Source organism: Mixophyes fleayi, chromosome 11 (genome assembly GCF_038048845.1).
Source record: "Mixophyes fleayi isolate aMixFle1 chromosome 11, aMixFle1.hap1, whole genome shotgun sequence".
Taxonomy (NCBI): domain Eukaryota; kingdom Metazoa; phylum Chordata; class Amphibia; order Anura; family Limnodynastidae; genus Mixophyes; species Mixophyes fleayi.
Window position 1 is genome coordinate 72,146,135 of NC_134412.1, and position 20,254 is coordinate 72,166,388.

A 20,254-nucleotide genomic window follows, 5' to 3' on the forward strand; every position below is an offset into this window, starting at 1 on the left:
CAAGTTAAATGTATTTAACGCCCGGGGGTAAATGTATCAAGCTGAGAGTTTTCCGGCGGGTTTGAAAAACCAATCAGATTCTAGCTATCATTTATTTAGTACATTCTACAAAATGATAGCTAGAATCTGATTGGTTGCTATAGGCAACATCTCCACTTTTCAAACCCGGCAGAAAACTCTCAGCTTGATACATTTACCCCCTGCTGTAGCTTAATTTGGATGGTTCCATTTTGTTTACTGATATTATTGGAAATCATTTTAGAGTAAGCAATGTTTTATGCCTAGATTGCAAGCTCTTTGGGCAAACGATACACTCGTGTTCCATTTTGTTCGTTACAGCTACATGAAATAAAATGGATACATAATAAATGGTTTCTGTTCTGAAGTGGAACAGATGTGGAATGTAAGTGGTATTTAAAGGAAAAACCTAGCTCCCTCCTAAATAGATCTAATGTGTCTGAATCCCCCCTCGCCTCCACCTGGCGGGCAAGCAGCCCCTGACGGTTTTACCGAGGGCTTTCGGGGGTCTTTGAACCCTGAGATTAAGGTAATCCGTCTCCATTGACTACCACTGACCCTGGCTGTCTTGTATTTCTCTTGTTTCCCAGAAGTGTCTGGCATTATTTTTTTCCCACTGATGCAGGTGGGGGCCTGTGAGGAAGTGGAGAGTTCCAGGCTGCTGCCTGTGTAATCCCTGGAACCTGACCCAATCCCGGCATCCCTCCCTAACAGCAGCCCCCTGGGAGGCTGGGAGGGAGAGAGCGAGACTGGGTGGTCACAGTGCAGGGCTGGGGCAGCATTTAGCCAGCACAAGGAGAACATGTGCGAGGGAGCTGTCACAGGCCTGGGGATGTGAGAACTTTCTGCTGTCTTTAGACTGAGATGAAGGGAAAGGCTGGGATAGCAGTCACAAAGGAATGACTGGACCACGCTGTAGTGTTTAAACATGGTGAACGATTCACTCAGAGGGGCATAGTTAAAAGCACTGCGTTTTAAACACGATCATTTTCATTCCTTATCGCAATGATAGATCGTGACTGTTTATGAAAACTCCTTTTTAGAAGCAGCAGTCACGAAAAACTGCTGTTCCTGCAAACCCCTATCTCCTGTGTCCTCTATGGTCACTATCGCAGTGTCATAGGCAAACCGAGGGGGGGTTCCTAGTGCCTGGAAACCCCCTTCAAGCCTGGGGCACTGTATAATTGAGGTGGCTGGTCCCTGACCCCGCTTCACACTGCTCTGCTTGAAAAGGGAGAACTGCGTGCACCTAACAGTAGTGCACGCAGCATTGCCCATGTATATTATGGGGATAGGAAGAGTTGGAGAGCAGCCAAGCACTGTCTAATATTATAACCATGCCCCCATGCATACTGGCCACGCCCACTGGCGGCGTGGTGTGGAAACCCCCCTCTACAAATCCTGCGTTTGCCCCTGAGTGTGGCCACCTTTGCGATAGTCACTAGAGGGGAGAGAAGTAAGATGCGGTGAGGGATTCGAAGATCCCTCTACCGCTATGCTCTCCCCATAGGCTACAATGGCTAGCGCTAGCTTCAGATGGCATTAGCCATCGGGCACAATTTCCGAAAATTTTTGATTTTCAGAATTTGTTAAATTGCTTAAAATAGCAGTCCCCACAGAAACCTTTTGTGTTCAAAAACACAGGGACAGCGGCAGATATCTCCAATATTTGCTGCTATGCCAGGAGCAGTCTGGGCTGGGGGGCAAGGGGCATCTGCCCCCCCGAGCCGGTCCCATTGTGGACTACCTTGGGCTGAGTGACTGGGCCACCTGCAATTTTTTTTCCTTTAAAATGTTCCTTATAGGCTGCTGAGTCGAGTCTTGCCCCCCTGGTGAAAATTTGACAGCCCTCCCCTTTGCTATGCCATAGTAATACATTGAAATGATCTTTAAATATTTGACTATACCCCGAAAACAGCTGTCTTCAGGAGATTTTAATGAAAAAGCAGATTGATAAATAGGCCCCATAGACATTTTTCCTTAGGATCCAGAAATTAACAGTAGCTCAAATCAATCCCATCAGTGTCCTGACTGTGAGCCCGGACACTATAATTATCTTTACACTTTCTTCACCACCATTCCATTCTTTGACCCTAATCCCTCAATGTCACTTTTAAGGGCCAGAACAGTTTATTCTTCTTAGACAGGCCCAGACTGACCCCTATAACCTGCCTAATTGACATAGTAATTATGGTGACAGAAACCACAACAACTAATATTTTTGTTGGTTTTCCTTGAAGAGTATTCTATAGATTGTCAGCTTGCAAGCACAGCTATCATCATCATCATCATCATTTATTTATATAGCGCCACTAATTCCGCAGCGCTGTACAGAGAACTCACTCACATCAGTCCCTGCCCCATTGGAGCTTACAGTCTAAATTCCCTAATATAGACACACACTCACACACAGACAGGGAGAGACTAGGGTCAATTTTTGATAGCAGCCAATTAACGTACCAGTATGTTTTTGTGTGGGAGGAAACCGGAGCACCCGGAGGAAACCCATGCAAACATGGGGAGAACATACAAACTCCACACAGATAAGGCAATGGTTGGGAATCAAACTCGTGACCCCAGCGCTCTGAGGCAGAAGTGCGAACCACTAGGCCACTGTGCTGCCAATCTTATTTGCCGTTAATTCCCAGTCTCGTTCCTATTACTTTGTTCCCAATTGTAAAGCACTACGGAATCTACTGGCACAATGTATATAAATCCTCCGCATCCCCTATCTGTCTTGCCTTACACTGGCTCCCCTTCCCCTACAGGATCCTTTTCAAACTCCTCACCACCACTTACAAAGCTCTCTCCCAGTCTACTGCCCCCTATATCTCTAACCTCCTCACCATTCACACCCCTGCCCGCTCCCTGCGCTCGGCCAATGACAGTCGCCTCTCCTCTACTCTGATCACCTCTTCCCACTCCAGAATCCAAGACTTCTCCCGAGCTGCTCCCCTCCACTGGAACGACCTCCCTCGCTCCATCCGTCTCTCACCCAGTCTGTGCTCCTTCAAACGGGCACTTAAAACTCACCTGTTCCTCAAAGCCTACCAACCATCCACTTAACGCTTACCTTGTTGCTCCTTCGCTAACCTCCTTCTCTCGTTCTCCCCTCTCTCCACCAGCCCCGCCTTTCTCTCCCTTACTTTAATGGCTCCCTCTTGTGCCTGTTTGTCCACCCTCCCTTAGGATGTGAGCTCGTATGAGCAGGGCCCCTCTCCCCTCCTGTCTCCATACCTGTTCTTCTGCTCCATCGTCGCCCATATGTCTGCCCGGAGTTCAGAAGTCTTGGTACTTTGTGTTTATTGCTCTGTACTATGTCACCCTGTATGGTCTCCTGTTTGTATTATGTACGGCGCTGCGGAAACCTTGTGGCGCCTAACAAATAAATGATAATAATAATATTAATAATAATAAATGTTAATAAATATTCAATTCACAAACTTTTGTTACAGTTGTTGAACCTAAAAGAGTTGTTATAGATTCACCGAATTCCAAATGAAATCCCCATAAATGTCTTCATTCTAAGAGCATCAACTTAAATGCTTGTCTTGTTACACACAGCCTAGAGTACATTTCTAAGGTTTCATGTCACCTGACCCATGGACAAGACTGCGACACTCAGAACTGTTTAGTTGACAAGTGTACCGATTGCAATGGAGCCCCAGTGCATGTTTTTTATAAGATCATCAAATGGTAACTCTGCGGTCTGGGAACCATGTGTTACGCTGGCATTTGCAATGCATTTTTTATCACATATTATTCAGATGATTGTAAGTTTTTAACTGCATTGACATCAGACAAGTACAAATGGATCAAGAACGGTTAAAATAATACACTGCTCTGTAAGTTAAATGCACATAAACGGTAAATAAAGAAGGTCTCATTTGGTACAATGATTTTCTTTTCACATCCGTTTGTTTACACATCCTTAACTTGCATTAGAACTGCATCTTAAACACATGATTTTAATACCAGTGTGTACACAGCCTAACTGATTCCTCACAGAAACAGTACAGTAGTAATGATTTTTTTTGTTCACATTACATAGGAAATGGCTCCCCCTAGTGTTCCAACAGAAGTTAAATGTTAAATGTCAATACAATAGCATTTTTTTTAATATGTTCAGCTTACATTCAGATTAACAAGTAAAGCTTGGTTTTCAATAGTAGAATTTTTTTTTTTAATACAGCTCTGTATATATAGGCAAATCATTTTAGCTGGCAGCAGTAGTTGATTATAGGGTTTCCTGCTCAATAATTTAAAGGAAACTCCATTTAAAACAACACATTTAGAAGGAAATTTCTGTGGGCGCTCAGAACATTGATAATATAATATTAATAACTCAATGGGAAGAATAACTAATAAGGAGGCAATATTAATTATTTTATTAAGGGGCAATATTAATTTATACTTTTATTAAGGAGCAATTTTCATAATTATTAATTTTGTTCTAATAAAATCAAATACACAATTATAATGAATATATTTTGGTAATAGTTGAATTTTATCTGATAATGTTGTTTGCTCTCTCTATCTAGAACTGTAATTATATTTTTGAGAATTACACAATCTTTGACCTAGGGATTGAGTGTGTCTCGCACAGACTGTGTGATGTAATGACAGCACTTAGCAGTGGTTTCACAGGCAGTATCTGCAGACTCTGTTATGAAAACCACACAGCCATCTGTTCTTATAAATCTTGATGCAAACTTTGTCAGCCGGAATCACGTCTCTATTTTCTTAGGAACTTTCCTCATAGAATTGTGCATCTTAGTTCACCCAGGGTGCATTTATTGACAGTATATTCGGGTATTACATCCCCAGACAATATATATAAACTTGCGTTCAGAGGCTGTAAAACACATAACTTAAGGGTACCTTTATGAAAATTGATGCAATGGTCACCCAGTGCTGTAACGCAGAGTAACCAATTAGATGCTTGCTTTCATTTTCTAACCTGTTCAATGATGGCATCTGATTGGTTGCTATGGGTTACATCACCATTTTGCTCAATTACCTGGTCACTAGTTTTCATAAACTCCCTAAGAATTCTGCAGCACCATATTTTGCATATTAAGTTTTAACTAAAGCATCATGAAAAACTGCATAAAATAAGTCCCAAAAAAAACTTAAACTGTCAACGCTGCATTTCCCTATAGTACAGATAACGTCTAAAATGTTTTTTTTAAAAAAAGGTCATGAGCTGAGACTCTAAATAAAATTATTTGCAGAGATATGTTTCCTTAAGAGATGCAGATGATCATGATAAAGGGAGTCATGTTGAGCAGGCCTGGACAACCTGCGGCTCTCCAGGTGTTGTGACACTACAAGCCCCAGCATGCTTTGCCAGCAGGTAACTGGCCGGGCATGCTGGGATTTGTAGTTTCACAACACCTGGAGAGCCAACGATTGGCACGGCCTGATATAGAGCAAACATCCTACAGTGCTGTACAGGAAAATGAATATGGCCAGACTGAGACTGAAGAACAGCTGGACATAAAAAGTACACCAGCCCATTCATGTATAACATACTTGCCTAATCTAAGAATGTCCAAAAGACTCACTCATTTTGGGGAGTCCTCCCAGACTTCCGGTAGAGCAGACCAGGCTCCTGGAACCCAAACTTTACGGTCCGATTTGGAGAAAGCTGACAGAGTCCTGAAATCGGGACTGTACCACCTTATGCGAGACAGTTGGGAGGTATTTGTAACATATATACATTATCACGAAATGTGTCATTTTATGTTTAATTTTCCTTGTTTGAAAGATCCAATCTATATACAGGCTAGTATGTGATACCAGCGCTTCTCCCCACATCTCCTCTAATTCAACACCTTGGTTATCAGTACTCACTAATTTATCTGCAATGCAGATGCCACAGTGTGTGAACTGTTTGCATATCCCTCAGTGGTCTCCACAAAAATGGCTGCCACCCACTTCTGTATATCTCAGTCAGTATTAGAGACACACTGTGAGATAAAAATTAAATCAACTGAAACTGGGAAAAGGTCTTAGGAACTTCTCAGCAGAGTGAACAAACAGGAGTTTCCTGTTTATTGCTTCATTGTTACTCAGTGCCATTCTTAGCATCCATCTCATGACACAGGCAAGTTTGGTCATACAGCAAACATTTCAGTACTTTAGTGACTGAGCCAGATAGGGTGCAATGGGAAGCGGGCTCAGCATGAGGAGTATTCGTCTGGAGCTTCACAGATTGGGTTTCCGTGACTGAGTAGCCGCACGCAAGCCTTAGGTGACCAGGCACAATGCCAAATGTCAACTTGAGTGGTATAAAGCACAACGCCAACGCCACTCTGGAGCAGTGGAAATAAGTTATCTGGAGTGATGAATCATGCTTGACCAGTTGGTAGTCTGATGGATGATTCTGGGTTTGGCAGATGCCAGGAGAACGCTTCCTACCTGCATGCGTAATGCCAACTGTAAAGTTTGGTGGAAGTTGGATAATGGTCTGGGCTCTTTCTCATGGTTTGGCCCGGGACCTTATTTCCAGTGAAGAGAAACGTTAATGCTACAGCAAACAATGACATTCTAGAGAATTGTGTGCTTCCTACTTTGTGGCAATGCTTTTGAGAAGCAGCATAAAACCATGTTACAAAATTTAGTAGGAAGCCTTCCCAGAAGAGTGGAGGCTGTTAAAGCAGCAAAGGGGGTCCAATTCCATATTAATATCCATGGTTTTGGAATGAATTGTTCAGCAAGCACATATGGATGTGATGTTCGGGTGTCCACATACTTCTGCCCATGTAGTGTATGTCTTTGTATTGTAAAAGCATCTAAAATTAGGGCTTAAACCAATAAAATTCCCTAAAGTTTTGAGAGCTGGATGGCCCCCAACATACTGCCGCTAGCAGATAGATGGGAGTGCAGGTACTCACAAGAAGTCACAATCAGGACCTTTAATATTGTTTTACAAGCTTCAATACGTTGATCAAAGCATTAAGCAATAGATTATATTTTTCTTGTGCTAGATTTATCCAGATTTACGCAGCAATGGATAAGAGCTGACAATTACTGTGATCTTTTTTATATATGTGTCTTAGTTGGGATAAGTGCTCCATTTTGCACAATGGAATGTAAGTGTGCCTTGTCCGGCCCTATTAGCACCTTCAGAGAGGGTGACCTGAGCCTGAAGGGTTCTCTCCTTTCATGTGAGGAGGTTAATGATTCCCAGATGTATCTGGACAGACCACACAAAAACCATCATTCAACACCCTGCATACATTAACATTAGACAGAACACATGCATGTGTGCCTCCCCATTATACTATGCCATGGCTAGGGATGGCACTGATTATAACAAGCTATATGCAAACAGCACAGGAAGAACATACATGTGAAAACAATTTCTATGGGCACTTTACTGTTGGGCAGGCAGTATTGGTAACAGAACAATCTACGTACATTCTCTCTCTCTCTCTGTCTGTCTGTCTCTCTCTCTCTCTCTCCAGTGGCGCACGCAGGGGGGTAACTAAGTGGCCCCCCCTGCGCTAACTAAGTGGCCACTGTCCTATACAGCAGCCGCGGCGCTGTCAAAGAAGCGTCCGCGGCGGTGCTGTAGTGTATACAGCACCGCCGCGGACGCTTCTTAGACAGCGCCGCGGCTGCTGTATAGGACAGAGCTGACAAAACTGAGCTGCTGCTCTCTCGTGTTTCTTTTTTGGTTTTTTTTGGGTCGGTGGATTATTCACAATATTGGTCACTTTGTTATATACAGCATGGACTTGTCTATTGATATTGTCATGTTTCATGGCTTTTCACTTCAGATGGTATGTCATAAAGGTCATATGCCTCTCATATGTGTCCTGTTTAGCAGACATAGTAAGTTGTTATATTGTGAATCTGTGGAGGTTCTGGAAGACAATATTGTGCAGTGCGGATCTTAGACCTGGTGAGCAGTTGGTTGTGGCCCTGTGACATACATGGTTATGTTTTTAATCTTTATTCACCATACTCCCGATCTGCCCAACCACTTACCCAGCCCTCCTTTCACAGCCCTTTCTTTCCAAAGGTCATGTCCCATTTTGCCCATGGACAATTGTTAAAGGAGGGGGGATAGAGTTGCTGAAATCACCCCCTGACTGCTCCTTCATAGTAAAAAGTATGTTGCCTTCTCTTATTAACAGCAGTTCCTGATACAGAAACTCCTGGCGTCTTTTACAATTGTTGTATTTGATGAGCAAGGTGACCCTGAGAGCACGCGGCACATAATCGGTCATCCCTGAAAAAGTCCGTGCACAGAATGGATGAAACGCGTTGGTTACAAACCCCCCTCATTGCATCTGCACACTCACAGGATCCCCCAGGCATAACCAGGAAAGAAACTGGCACTGGACAGCAAGACTCGGCAAGAACATTCCACTGCACACAAGTTCTAAGGTAGCCATCATGGACTCAGGACAGAAGCAAAGTCTCATCACTACAGGCTGCACGTCAGACACTGAAATGACTGCTTTTTTTTAAAAGCAATTCAGCTATTCATAACACTTTGCTCTTTTAAGAGCACCAGACGTATAGACATACAGACTGCTGTAAATAGAGCATTGAGCAATAAACATTTTCCCACATCTTACAAGCCCTGACCACCACAAGGGATTGTGTGAATCAAGAGGAAAACAAGTCATATAAACACTTTCTACTCTTGCGTCTTCTACCTCACTTCTGTCCTCCTTAGCCCTCCCCTCCTGCACATCCCACCCTCACATGGACCTAGTTCTGTCCTAGCACCTCCTTAACTTACCCATCCTACTACTCTTCTATTATCATTCTTTCCCACCTTACACCACCCAACCTTGCTGCACCCTATTCCTTCTTTTGGTTCCCACTTTTCCTTCTGAAAATTATTTCTATCTCTGCTGACACCACAGCTCCTCGCCACGTTTGTACACATAGTCACCTTTACTTGCCAATGATTTTTCCCAGATATGGACCCAAGTTCAAGCTAAGTTACAACAATCCTTGACTCACTATAACAGGGGCGCACGCAGGGGGGGCTTCTGGGTCTCCAGAAACCCCTCCCCTCTGCTAACGAAGTGCCCCACATAGCGGCACTGTACTATATAGCAGCCGCGGCGCCGTCAAAGAAGCGTCCGCGGCGCACCGCCGCGGATGCTTCTTTGACAGCAGCTCTCTCGTTTTTGTTTGTTTTTTGGGGGGTGGAGTGAAAACCCCCCCTAAAAATCCTGCGTGCGCCCCTGTATAAGCATTTTGCAGACCGCCATCGGAAACATAAAGTTTAAGGCATACTGTACATACAATGAATATTTATAGTCTATATTCCTTGCACGTACATGTTCTGTGCTATCTAGTGGCACACATACGTATATTTTCTAATACAAAGACTATGCCGTGACAGCCATCACTACCTGCACTGTAGCGGGTGCAAATAAACTTGGCTAAAATATATGAATGTTAGAAAAAACCCAGAACTTGAATCGGCAGCATCTGCGTTTGCACACCCTTAGTGTACATTGCTTACATTCATCCGCCCCTTTTCAACCCCGTTTCGCCATTCAAGATGTAGACAGTCGTAAGTGTAATTTGCGTTTGGACATGAATTTCATGCAATTGCGCACATTCTCATAAAGTCTGTTTCTGAGCATGCGTAGAGCTTTTTCACGCAAGAAATGCTACGCAAAGGGTCCAAGCATGAAGCAGGCCCACCATGTTGAGCCCCCATCAAGGGGTGTAAATACATATTTTTTTACATGCAGTGAAAACACAACCTGCTGCTTCATGTAGAACCCAAATACTAGGCAAATCTATACTTATACTGCAGGTTACAGTTGCGCTAGAATATGCTCCCTTCCAACATTTATATCTCTCCACTCATGTTAAATCCCCCCAAGGCCCCCCGCCAGCACATTTATTTGGCAAGGTGTAAAATTGCACTTTCTAGCTTGGTTTACCCCTAACTTTAAATGAGACCTTTATGATGCATTATATTATTGGTCTTCGTTAATACTGTATTGCGCTGATGAATAACAGCATTCTAAAGTCTTGTATTTTACCATTTTTGACAGCTGGTGGCAGCACTTAGCCATATAATGCATACTTCTATGATCATTGATAGTACTGCCCTGCAGTAGATGCAAAATACAGTAATAAGAAATAAACCATGTATTGTCAATGATATTTCAGGGAACCATAATTATTAATAAACTATAAGAAGCAAAAAAAAAATGATAAAACAATGCATCTGCTACAGAACAATTCTAGCTTAGCTATTTAAAAACATATCTGTGTGGGGTTTGTGGTAAGTTAACTGTATGTGTGTTAGGGAATTTAGACTGTAAGCTCCAATGGAGCAGAGACTGATGTGAGTGAGTTCTCTGTACAGCGCTGCGGAATTAGTGGCGCTATATAAATAACTGATGAGGAAGATAGATATAGATATCAATCACACTGTATACTGGGAATATATATATATATATATATATATATATATATATGTGTATATATATACTGCATATAGATATCGATCATACTATGTACTGGGAATGCTGACTGACGGCAAATTTCAAAATCTTGAATATCAGAGGGGAGCTAGATATTTGCCAGGCCATCTTTAAGGTGTGCTTGCTGGATATATTCATATCCCGATTGTCTGTGTGTCCTGTCTATTAACAAAACCTAAAAAATGTCGGCAGCGCTCATAATATTTACAGCTAAATAAAACATAAAATGTGAATCATAGAATTAATATCGACTGACCATTGGTAGATTATAATGCAAACTCTAAGAAAAACAATACAAATCATTTATATATGATTCAATATGATGGAAATAAATTCTAAACTTGTATAAATTCTAAAAGTAGATCAGCCCACCTTTACACAATAACATATTTATTCGAATGGCACATACAGGGCGTCATTTAGAGTTAATGGCAAAACAAAAAAAGGTGCAAATTACATTTACGTTTGTTAGTCCGCTATTTTATGTATCAAGTGGTCCCCACACCTCAAAGACTGGGTACACAATATACAAAATGTTTTCTCAATGCGATATCCTTAAAGATGTCCTGATCATCATCTGGGCCATCTTAACAACATTATGGGCCCCCGGGCAAAGCAGTGCACCGGGGCCCCTAGATATAGATATATAGTTGTATACAGATAGAGATATAGATATATAGAGATAGAGATAGATAGATGTACTTGCTCAGTTACCCTTGTAGGTTTTTTTTGCAGGTTTTTTTTCTTTTGCAGGATTATTTATTCTCATTAAGAGCTGTGCCTATGGGGCCCCCTTGCCCGTGGGGCCCCCGGGCAGCTGCCCATCGTGCCCAATGGAAAAGATGGCCCTGATCATCATGCTGATTCATGTGTACACACTAAACATTACATCATTTACCTTCAGATCTGTGCTCTTTATCTGTCATAACCATCGACTGATAAGATCGTGACGCTGCACACTCCATAGAGATCTATGGAGACTGCCGGTGGTGCGTGCTTACACACTGCAGTATTGGAACGACATTGTTCCATCATTGCACAAGATTTTTAGTCTGGTTTGAAAATCAAATGAGACGATACCATGTGCTTTGAAATGATAATTGCTCATCGTTGCAGTGTACACACTACTGTGAAATCAGGCCGAACCGTCGTTTATCGATTGATTGGCTAGATAATCAGCCGCAAACACTGTAGTGTGTACCCAGCCTTGGATTGTAAGCTCATCTTTATGTTCCATTTTATGTCATTGTATGTAATTTGTTGTATATTATAATGTACAGCACTGCGAAAGGTGTCATCGTTTTATCAATAAAGGATAACATTCATCTAAAAACAATGTACATACAAATCACTATAAAAAGCAAGTATAAAATTAAGTCAATCTGGGTTGATTAAGACAATTGAGAAACATTAGAGGAGAATAGATATATAATTAAAATACAGATTAGCATACAACAAGCTGTCTCGGAGTCAGACCTGCATTAAATAATATTATTTAAATCTGTCTTATCCATCTGAATAAAGTGGTACCAAAATAAAAATCCAGTATGCCTCTCTAAGACACAGGCTGTTTTATCCGTCGCCCCCAGGGCTAGTCTGTCTAATAAAATCTATCCCAGTTAGTCTGAGGGATTTAGGATTACCAGAGGGATAGGGCAAAAAATGTTTGAAAATACTATAAGTGTGCAAGTTCTTCAAAATATTCCTCCTATGTTCAAGGAACCTGTCTAAGAGAGTGCAAATTACAGCCTGGGTACCACAGGCCACAAGTGCAATCCAGTAATTAGATTACATAGGTCCTAATATTATAAAAAAAAAAAATGTAAAATTATATTGAAATAGCTTATTCTAATCTGCAATGTGTTTACATGTGATACGAGTACTACCCCCACACTTATAACAGACTACAGATCTAACAGGTAACCAAGCTGATGTTTAAAGCTTTAGAATGCTTTTACATAGTGAAAAAAAAAAACTTGGGGCTAAAATATTTTTCAAAATTCCTAGATTACTTAAATATCACACCTGGTTCATCTGCTAATACTAATACTAATGCTAATACTCAGACCAGGAAAACTGTATCATTATGCAAAAAATGTTTCTCAATTGCCTTAATCAACCCAGAATACTTTCTAAGCTTGGAGGTGTAGGCCTAAAATCAAAAGGCTTTCTTATTTAGCATAGAATGTCTAACTAATTGTAGGCATCAAAAGCCTTGTTAGGTAAATTTGGGGGATAACCTCTTTGATGGAACACTTGTAGCAACTCACTGACTCGCTTAACAAAATCAGAATCCTTAGAACAATTTCCTCTGATCCTTCTTAACCGACCCTTTAATTTGCCGGAAATCTATGACCTATGATGCTAATTACAATAATGAAAGTAGTTTGTTTGCATGTACTGATTTACTAAAGCATTCAGTATCAACATTATCATCTTGTACAGAGAGAGTGATATCCAAATAATGAACCTCCTGTGTATTGGATGTGAAGCTTTAAATTAAATGAATTAGTGTTTAGTTAATTCATAAAATGATTAATAGAAAAAAACACCATCCTATGTAAATAATATATCATTTATTTAACGGTAATAAAATACCAGGTTAACACCAAAAGGATGATCCTAAATATGTAGGTTCTCATATAGGTCAAGATATCGATTGGCACAAACTTGGTACCCATGGTTGTACCAAAGTAGTAAACAGTTTGGAAAATAAAAAAAATTATGTGATAAAGTAATCAAATCCTAAATAAAATTGCAATGTGTCTCCGAGACTACACCTGCCGAGATGAGAAAATGTTGGACTTCGGATAGGAGGAATATTGGTATACAGAGTCAGGGCATCACAAGTGACCCAGTGATGTCCAGGCTTCCAATTGAGCAGAGAGACTTTATTAAGTACATCTGTGGTGTATGTCAGGAATAATCTCAAGGGACACAGTGCAGAATTTCAAAAAGTGATTAATGCAATAAGAAATGTTGGAAGGGATTAACTAAACACCAGGAGGTATATTTACTAAGCTGCAGGTTTGAAAAAGTGAGGATGTTGCCTATAGCAACCAATCAGATTATAGCTGCCATTTTGTAGAATTTACTAAATAAATGCTAACTAGAACCTGATTGGTTGCTATAGGCAACATGTCCTCTTTTTCAAACCTGCAGTTTAGCAATCCCTCAGGAATGATTGGGCACTGTGGTGGATTAATAAGTGACTTATGTTTTTTCAGAAGGTGATAAGTGGAGTTGATTGTTAAAATAAAAGAGAAATTGTGATTTGGTTATCATCCCCCCAATGAGTGCATTATTTAGTACTACCACAAGATTAGACTGACAGACAAAGGTAAGATCATTTTTAAATTTGTTGTAAAATCTTACATAATTTAACTGACATTCCACTTCATTTTCTCTTCTGTGTTCTGAATTACAAAACAGCCCCCTTTGTCAGTATCTTTAATAATGATGGAATAATCAAAAATAAGTTATTTTTCTGTTACACAGATTTATGTAATGTTTAGTCATATTAGCACCTTTTAGACATATGAATCTAAAATCATCTTATAAAAACTATATTGTAAAATATAAAAATCCAAATTAGTTGTAAATCTAATCTCAATCTTGTCCTCATTTCAGGTATAAGGTTTCACGCTGAGACTTATTGATATCTCTTTCTGTATAGAGAGCAAAATATTTAAAGGGCTCTAATGAGGTCTTAATCTATTCAGTCTCTTCATTCGTTTTATGGACTTCAGAGTGTCTATATTTTATCAATATTTTTATCAAAGAGAAAGACGAGATATCGAGAGTTGTATTTCACTCATCAATCAAAGTTAGGAGATGAGTAAAAGACAGATGTATAGAGATTCTCAAGCCTCCACGGATTTGTATACAATTAATGTATTTCTGTAGGGTAATCCTGTACCACCAATATCTCATCTCTATTTTCGGTAGGTCCTCCAACCCCCAAATCACTTTAGGACATCTGGGCTATCACTAGATTATGAGGTTACCTCTCTGTCTGCATGCTGAGGCATATAATTGGTGTCTTTTTATGTTGATCAGAACATATTAAGTTGCACATCTTGGAATGAAGACGAAAAGGAGGGGTAAGGGCAAAAACAGTCAAAGGGCACAGCAGAAACAAAAGACAATGGTACAAGAAAAGCCCTTTAATTGACTCAGATCTTATTAGTAAAAATCACATTATTGGAATGTCCATAGCAGCAGGAGATGAGGGGGCTGATAATATGGGAGCCAGTAACCTGTTGACTTGTGTATATTGTAATAGTGAGTACAGGACTACATGTGACAGGGACACAGAGGAAGTAAAAGACACAGATTTAGGGAAGAATTCAATTGGTTGCGAGGGGCCGCTGGACATTGCCTCGATGTCCGACTGCACATGTTGCCGGCCAATAAAGTAACAAATCTACGCTCATATTCTTCTTGCATCTCTGTGGGATATGAAGGAAAATGAGTGTTGTGTCTCTGCGGACTGTTCCGGAGGCACATTGCGGCACCTTGCGGCCAATTGAATTCCCCCTCAGAGTTGGACAGTGGAAGGGAAAGGGTCTTACAATAGCACAACTAGTGATAGGTGCTAACTTAGGTGAGGTAGAATGCGGTATGAAACATACCTCTGTATGAATAACAGTATATATATATATATATATATATATATATATATATATATATATTGTAACAAAGGGAGCCATTTATCTGACAAGATGCAGAGAAAGCATACAAGCAGAGTAAGACATTGGCGCAGTTATGCACCTAGAATGAGGTTAAACCAGGTAAAAACTTATGTGTAGTTTAAAGTTTGGGTAACTTACATGATTTGAAAGCTCCTTCCTCTCAGCAAACAGACAGGGTGTGTCTGTTAGTTCAAACAGAGCCAGTGATGGGCGTTTTCTCTGAAAGAGAAGGTGGGTGTGTCACCTGTCCATCAAGCTAAGGCTGGGGGAGGAGTATCATGTATAAAGGCTTGCTTGTGTCATTTGTTCACTGAGACCAACGCGGGGGAAGCTGGCTGGTCCTGAGAGAGAGCTGGTCTATATATAGCTAGTGTTTAGGGTCTCCAGAATTGCTGTGAAACTCATACGGTGTCAAATACATTTTAACCATCCTGACAATAAAGCTGCATAAAAAGAAGAAGTTGTTTGTGTGTGCTTCAGCAGTAGCGGGCTCTTGCCACAATATATATATATATTTATATGTATGTATGCTTTGTGTGCTGGAATAGTCATATTCATTTGGACAGATGAATGAAGACACCCAAACTTCCTAAAGAAGACATCAGTGCTGTTTGCCGCCATTTGAAGTGTAATACCAGCTATCTATAAAGTGCATATCCCCACCCCCTTTATTACTCAATTAAAAAGCCATTTAAGATAACATACAATAAATGAAATCCGCCCTTGTCCTGATAAGAAAATATTAGAAGACAACTAATACCAATTTGCCAGTATGTGAAACAGAAGACATAACATACATTAACATATAATGTATTTTCAAATACAAACACAAACTTAGATATTTGACTGGATCTGACACTATTCTTATCTTTGTAGTTGCAAATGCTCTAAAGTGAGCAGATTGTCTAAGTGTGTCAGTGCATCTTCTCTACCTGATTCCTAAGCTGCATTTCCTTCCACTAATCACAGCTCAGTAATACCTTCACTCAACCTTCCAGTCAGTGCAGGTCTACAAAGACAATCTGAAGAGGTGAGAGAGGAAGAATAATGTACCGATGCACAGGAAAATGTTGACTGAGCAGTTGCAAGTGGGCACTTCCGCATTTCTCTTTCAATTGATGCCTTTATTGTCCCTTTGTAATTCTCCCATTGTGGAAATGGGAGAAACATGGTGAGATGCAGTGGGGTTGTAAGTGTCTGGTAGAGAGCCCCAAGAAAGGTGTATTTTTTATTTTAATAGATTTTATGAATTGCCTTGGAAGGCTCAGTAGCCCGTACACACAGAGGCACCGAAAGACAAGACGTCACAGAATGCAGAGGAAGCACGTGGCCACCACTAAAGGCACAAGGACAGGTAAATATATATGTTCCAGCTACTGTCTATATTACAGTCTAGGCCGGTGTTGTGCTAGATTTCTTCACCAAATTCTGTCTAGCATGAAAAAGTGAGTCTTTACCCTAACAAGCTTATATTTTATATTGTTGCAGGTTACAGAGGCAAGCGTCTGAAGTTTTAAAGACGACAGGCTTGAACAAAAAGGTGACCTGCTCCAAACTGCCAGTGCGACCTCACCTAACCTAAAGAGCATCAGAAAAGAGAAAAAAATAAGAAAAGAAAAAAAAAAAAAAAAGAATATGACTAAACCGTGCAAGTTTAGTGTTAGCATTTCCATGCACCTGCATAGTCCCATGCATTGTAGTTATGTGTCTAAGCCTTGCACCTACATAGTCCCATGCATTGAAGTTCTGTGTCTAAGCCTTGCACCTGCATAGTCCCATGCATTGAAGTTCTGTGTCTAAGCCTTGCACCTGCATAGTCCCATGCATTGAAGCTCTGTGTCTAAGCCTTGCACCTGCATAGTCCCATGCATTGAAGCTCTGTTTCTAAGCCTTGCACCTGCATAGTCCCATGCATTGAAGCTCTGCATCTAAGCCTTGTACCTGCATAGTCCCATGCATTGAAGATCTGTGTCTAAACCTTGCACCTGCATAGTCCCATGCATTGAAATTCTGTGTCTAAGCCTTGCACCTGCATAGTCCCATGCATTGAAGTTCTGTGTCTAAGCCTTGCACCTGCATAGTCCCATGCATTGAAGCTCTGTGTCTAAGCCTTGCACCTGCGTGGTCCCATGCATTGAAGTTCTGCGTCTAAGCTTTGCACCTGCATAGTCCCATGCATTGAAGCTCTGTGTCTAAGCCTTGCACCTGCATAGTCCCATGCATTGAAGCTCTGTGTCTAACCCTTGCACCTGCATAGTCCCATGCATTGAAGCTCTGTGTCTAAGCCTTGAACCTCTATAGTCCCATGCATTGAAGCTCTGCATCTAAGCCTTGCACCTGCATAGTCCCATGCATTGAAGCACTGCATCTAAGCCTTGCACCTGCATAGTCCCATGAATTGAAGTTCTGCGTCTAAGCCTTGCACATTAAGATAGTGTTTGTTAAAAGATGGTCCCATTGCATGAAAGTGCATTAAGAAATAAAAAAAAAATTAGAAGATTTTGGTCTCCTGTGATCTTCTAAGTTTTATTGGGGTTAATGTACATTTTAAATGCATACTGCAAAAATGATGCAAAACAAACACATTTAAAAGACAAAAAGTAGCATTTTTATATGTGGCACAACTGGTCCCAACAAGCTATGTCCATAAAGCCACCACACAGAAAGAGAATGTGATATTCAATCTCTCCACCAGAAATTTCACCAATCACAAAATCAGTGTTTTAAATAAAGGGTTGTCATTTGTCCCTACAAATATACACCAGGAATTTGACTGACATCTGGATCTATACAAATGTTCCCATAAACTCCATTTACTAGAACTTTACCAACACAACACCAAGGTTCCAGTAGAGACTCCGTGGAGTAGCTTTCTTATCAAACATGCAAATCAACCTTTGACTCGCAATCCTCAAACTCATCTCATAGATTTATGAGACTACTTGATGATTCAGTAACAGGATTCCAACAAGCTTCTCCATCTATCTAATACAATCTCACTATGCAAGAAAGCATAGCAGAGAGATGAGGTCAGGGTGATAGTCATCCAGATTACAGTAGACAAAAGACAAGAAATTAGAAGACAATTGACAAACACACAAGTAAACAATCTAAATGAGCACTTACAGTCCGAATATTAATAATAATAATAATAATAATAATAATAATAATTCCGCAGCGCTGTACATAAAACTCACTCATATCAGTCCCTGACCCATTAGAGCTTACAGTCTAAATCCCCTAACATACACACATGCAGTATGTTTTTGGTGTGTGGGAGGAAACCCATGCAAACACGGGGAGAACATACCAACTCCACACAGATAAGGCCATGATCAGGAATTTAACTCATAACCCCAGCGCTGTGAGGCAGATGTGCTAACCACTGAACCACCGTGCTGCCCATTCAATCTCACAGTTCCTGGTCTCTATTTTACAACCCTGTATTGTTCATGAGAAGACATATTTGAAAGACACAAAGGGGTATATTTACTAAAGTGCGGGTTTGAAAAAGTGGAGATGTTGCCTATAGCAACCAATCAGATTCTAGCTGTCATTTTGTAGAATTTACTAAATAAATAAAAGCTAGAATCTAATTGGTTGCTATAGGCAACATCTCAACTTTTCCAAACCCGCAGTTTAGTAAATCTAGCCCAAAGAGTTTGCTTGTTAAATTACATAACTTACCAAATTTACTTAGAACCTTCTACTATGCACAGTAGATAGGAACAAGGGGTCTAGGAGAGGGACTCAGACACAAACCAGAGGTAAGACAGACAATATGCCGGCACCAGCCCAGGGCACTATCTCAGAGGGCTTCCACAACCCTTCCCCCTTGGCCCACCCTACCCCTGCTCCCGAGTATAGAGGTATACGTAGGTAATTCTACTCAAAAGGTGCAAATCTGCACTGAAAACTAGAACAACTAGACTTTTGCTTAAATTGTCTAACCTGCACTAGGCAGACAAATGCTAAATTCTGCCATGGTTTCCCTGCATAGTTCTACCTTTGACCAACATTAATAAATTACCGTCACTGTGTTACGGTAAACTTTGGTCAAAATGAATGGTGCAAACAGATAATGAAACAGAAACACAGAGAGGACGGGTAACTGTGTCAATGGCAAGGTGTGGACGAGTCTATAAAGACACTTTGCTCTGATTGTGGGAGAGGCCTTCTTAAGAGAAGATGGAGGGTACAGACAGCCTTGGATTCAAACAAACAACCTGAAGAGACCGACATGTTAGAAGATAGGAATGTTAAGATAGGGCACGTGCCCAGTTTAAAAGATGGCCCTGGGCGTGGTGACATCATAGCCCCGCCCCTACTATAAAAAAAGTAGAAATGAATGTCATTGAATAGCGGGGGCGTGGTAGGTATAATGACGCGATCGCATCATTAAGCCCCTCTTCCACAAGGGTCCAGAAGGTTGCCTACTCTTTCGGGACTCCAGGAGGACTCCCTGAAATTCAGGGGCCTCCTGGAAATTGATGCGATTGCGTCATTAAGCCCGCCTCCACAAGGGTCCAGGGGGTTGCCTACTCTTTCAGGAGTCCGGGAGGACTCTCCAAAATTCGGGAGCCTCCTGGAAATTCCGGGAGTGTAGGCAAGTATGCCTTTACCCCTTACAATGGGAAATCAAAATCCTCAAAGTGTTACTAATGGTTTGCTAGTATGCACAGTGCTATTATCAGACACTGGGGTGGAGTATTCTGAGTACAGGGTGCATTGATTCCCATTTTCACTAAGACTGCAGCAAATAAGTAGGAGTAGTATTTGGTCCAGGATTCTCTGAGCCCGACTTGGCAGAGAATCTTCAGTTAATTGATTTCAAGTGTTGAAATAGAAAATGAATAACTTGAGAGACAGGCTTACTCGAGTGAGCAGAGTGGATTACCTTTGTATTAAGAACCACAAGAAGTGTTGGTTCCATCAGAAGAGGCTTGTAGTACAAGCCTCCAGAAATTATGGTTCCAGCAGAAGAGGCAGGTAGTATGAGCAACCAGAAATTATGATTATAGCAGGAGAGACATGTAGTATGAGCCACCAGAAGTAATGGTTCCA